Source organism: Pongo abelii, chromosome 14, assembly GCF_028885655.2.
Source record: "Pongo abelii isolate AG06213 chromosome 14, NHGRI_mPonAbe1-v2.0_pri, whole genome shotgun sequence".
In the NCBI taxonomy this organism is placed as follows: Eukaryota; Metazoa; Chordata; class Mammalia; order Primates; family Hominidae; genus Pongo; species Pongo abelii.
The window spans coordinates 49,092,888-49,096,914 of record NC_071999.2 but is presented as its reverse complement, the minus strand read 5'-3'; the positions used below and the strand labels follow the sequence as shown (position 1 = coordinate 49,096,914).

Here is a 4,027-nt window from a genome sequence, read left to right as displayed (position 1 = left end):
GAATCCTGCACCCTGGGTTTCTGAACAAAGGACAAGAGGCAGTTGCCTTGAGTTGTAAGAGAGAGAATTAAAATGGGATGTTGAAACTTGCTATGTAACTGTCAAGATTGGTTAATCTCAGAGATGCATTACTTATTCCAGTTGTGGACAATCTTAATGCCATCTAAGAAAACAGACTATCTCAGCAGCTGGCTTCAGAATTTCTCCTACCTTGATGAGCCAGCCTGATGCAAAGATTTGAGCAAAAAAGCCTAAGGAAAGTTATGGAAGGAAAAGATAGGACAAAGACAGGATTGACTTGCTCTGCATAAAAAAAGGAAAGTGTACTATTTTTTTAACTAGTGAGAATCTGGGTAGAAGGGTGGGGAGATTGTTGAACCACATGGTACAGGCCCCAGTTGATGGAAAAAAATTATATAACATCAATTTTAAATTGTTTTAATTTGTTGGAATTGGTATCATATAAACCCCTTTATTTATCCAAGTCTTCAGCAAAGGATCTAAAGTACATACAAATTACAAAACAGAACAGATAAAGACGTGTGTGTGTGTGTGTGTGTGTGTAAATTAAGGGAAGGGATTGGATTTTTGACATCCAGATCCACATGATAGAGAAAGCCCACAGTGGACAACGTGGTGATACACATATTTATACATAGATTAAATATTTATGTGGAAATAATTGGAACTTGACCGGCAATATGTAAAGCTACACCTTCCCTCTCCATCTAGAATCCAGGAGGAGAAAGGGGTGCAAGCACCCCTCAGATGGGAATATGAGGCAATTCATTTGAAACTCAAAGGACAGATTTTGGTTTTCTCTGAGACTTTGGTTAAATTAAGAGGGCATTTAGCAGAGAAGGGGAAGGTGCCTGGGCAGCCATTTATCTGACTTGGTTTGAATCTAGTATTATTCTTGGGAAAAGAGGCTATACCGATAGAATTATTAAACTTCTGTCCAGCACTTTGACTATATTAAAAGAGAAGTTGGCTTTTTTTCACAAAAATTTATGAATCACAGACATATGGAATCACCCAAAAATGTTAATGTTAGGAACCTACATTTGGTAAGGGTCGTAGAACTACAAATTCAGCCTCTGGAACCAACTGCATGAACTTGACCCCACTTACTTGTGTGTGGGGTCAAGTTCCTTAACCTCTCTATGTCCCAGTTTCTTCTTCTGTAAAATGAGAATAATCATAGTTTCTAGCTCACAAGGTCCTTGAGAAGATTAAGTAAATGTGCAAAAAGCATTTAGAATAGTTCTAGCACATTCAGAATCTGAATTATTACTCTCTTACCTTCCTACAAGAATCTGGGAAGGGGCCTGTATGCTAAGAAATGTAAGCACATTATCTCAATCCTCCCAACAATTAATTTTCTTAACAGTAGGGGCATTATTAATCCTGTTTTTTTTAACTAAGACCTGAGACCAAGGAAAATAAGTAACTTGCCTAAGGTCACACAACTGGCTAGAAGCAGATGTCTTTGTAGGTCACTGGTTATGTAATTTACACAATAAAATTACACTTACTGATTAAAGCCCACACAGGGAATAGTGCAATATCTTTTACAGTATTTAAATAGAAAAGGAAAACCAAACAGGAAATGGCTATGCTAACTGCATTAGCTCAGCGACATACCATTTTAAATGGGAAAGTGTGAAATGAAATGAAATGGTTACAGTTAATCTCTGAGCAGAAAGTCCACAGAGTAAGTAGTGTAATCGAGCTGACACATGTGAGGAAGCCTGCATATCTCTCAATTTGTGTTCTGTTACTGCTTGAACTTTTCAAAACAATATTAAGGGTGGATGTAGCCAACATCTCAAATATTAAACATATTTGTATTAGTTGAAAGAGAAACAACTTTTCTCCTTAAAGCTATGTTTAAAGCAAAAGTTCCTTTTTTTCTCTTAACCACTTTGAGCAAGGCTGGTTTACTGGAAGTCAGCTTTGATGTCCCCCTTGTGGTTTACAGGCTGCTGTTGGTAACAGTTCTAGGGGTGGGTGGAGAGGTGGGAGAGAATGCTCTTCATTGAGTACCTCCTGTTGTCACCACCGTGCTAGACATTTGGCATCCATCCTCTTTCCCAGTTCCCACAGCCAACTTCTGCTGACGTGGTTTAGCACACAGCCCTGTTCCAGGTGCATAGGAGATCTTGCTGCTGAGCAAGTGTAGAAAACAGTACATGATTAACACTGAAGGCACAGTTAGAACATGATCAGGCCAAAATCTTTTCCTCTCTTGTTTTTCTCTGGAAGAGTAGGGAGCCAGACTACATAGCCTAGAGCTTCCCAGGTTGTGTTCCCCACAGGGATGAGTTACAGACGTATGGAGAGAAAAATGTCTCTCACCCCTCAGGGTGGCTGGGCCAGGCTTGTAACTACCCAGTCCCCAAGGACCAATGGCCTCCGTCCATTACTCCAGTGTGCCTTACAGATACACCATGTGGGTCCTGTGAGCTCACACACTGCCAGGGGAAATGGCATCATTTGGATTTGACATCCTGTCTGTGGGCATAGCAGGAAAAGCCAGAACCTAGAGTCAGGAGCTGTATCCCAAACCCATCCCTTACACCTGTGTGTCTTTGAGCAAATCTTCCAAACTTTCGCTGCTTCTGCTTCCTTGGGGATTTTTCTTCTTCGTCTCCTTTTTTGTTTTATTTGGTTTTACACTGGCTTATTTAGGGTTATGCAAAAGCTGTGATTTGAGGTTTCCAGGCCCTTTCTGACTTTGGCCAGAGCAGCTCCCTTCGGTTTCTTTTACATACTGGGATAGCTGAGGGGCCTCCCCTGGAGAAAGGATTCCACAGCTGTACTGCCACTGGGCTAGTGACATCCATGCCCCCTTTCAATGCTCACCTCCTCTGAGTCTGTGAAAAACTGTTTCCTATCACTCTGTAAAAAGTAAGTGCATCAGTGCACTTTAGGCCAAAACTTTTTCATTCTTAAAACAGATTGTTTTTCTAATCTGGTAACTTGGTCATTTGGTTTTCTGAGAAAGTAAAGCCTCTAGGTGAGGTAAAGGCTTTAACGATGTGGGTGTAAAGTCACCCAGTGGACAGTGAATACCTTCACTCCTCCTGGAAGATTGTGAATGTCTTTTGGGAGCATAGAATGCCATCAATTTTATCTTCAGGTGGCTTGTTTCTCCCCCTCCCTGTTAGATATTATGTGAGTGTGAGCTAATTTTAGAAAAATACAATCTGCAGGATTTGTGCTGTTCATTTCTTAACCCAACAAATAATTGCTAATGGTGACCATTCACTGCTTGCCCAGCAGTCTAGATTTGACTTGTTGTGGGTCAGGTGATCTCTGCTGACTCTTGCTAACACTCTCTTTCACTCTGCATAGTGGGAACCTCCTCTCTGCTCCTCCTCCAGCTGGGTTAGTAGAGATTCACAAATGATTCCTCTTATTCAAAACAGAGAACTAGGTCAAAACAACCTCCCAGAATCTCTGTTTCTGAACCTTAAGGCGGTTAGTAGTAAATAAAGGAGGGTGGGACCTGAACGAATTACAAGATTCAGAATCAAACCCTCTAGCTCAGCCCTGATTCAATCTTGGATATTAATTTGTAGAAGATTCTGAATTCATGCTTTATCCTCTGCTTTTGTGTAACTGTAGTTTATACCAATTTGATATTGTACATTAAGATTTTTGTCATTGGCATGCATCTTGACCGCTGCAGAATGTTGCTTGCTGGGTCAGAGATTAGTCTTTGAGGCAAGATTTAACTTGATGAATGAAGATAACTTTTAGGTACAAGGCTCCTCCTTCATCATTCACAAGCATGATTTATTCACTCGTTTCCACACACTGGCTTCTGTCTCCCTCTGGAAAACTGGAAAGAAGGGTCTTGTTTATATAAGGTGGTTGTAAAATGAATCCATCCCTACAAGGCCTTCTCCTGTGCCACAGGAAGGACTCCCAGACATGCTCTGCACCCTATAAACACACCCTTTCATCCACACTTGGCACACCTTCTCCATTTATAGGCGCTGAGCTCCCTTACTCTATTCTG

The 4,027-nt window shown here is 41.0% G+C and overlaps 1 long non-coding RNA gene across 1 annotated transcript; it reads right to left on the bottom strand.

Moving 5' to 3' along the window:
• Positions 1–425: 425 nt before the first annotated feature.
• Positions 426–3,747, bottom strand: LOC103892226 (uncharacterized). The gene is made up of 2 exons (XR_656447.4): positions 3,638–3,747; positions 426–2,168 (listed from the first exon to the last, which is right to left on the bottom strand). It is a non-coding gene; the product is annotated as an uncharacterized LOC103892226 (long non-coding RNA).
• Between the last annotated feature and the right edge of the window lie 280 nt (positions 3,748–4,027).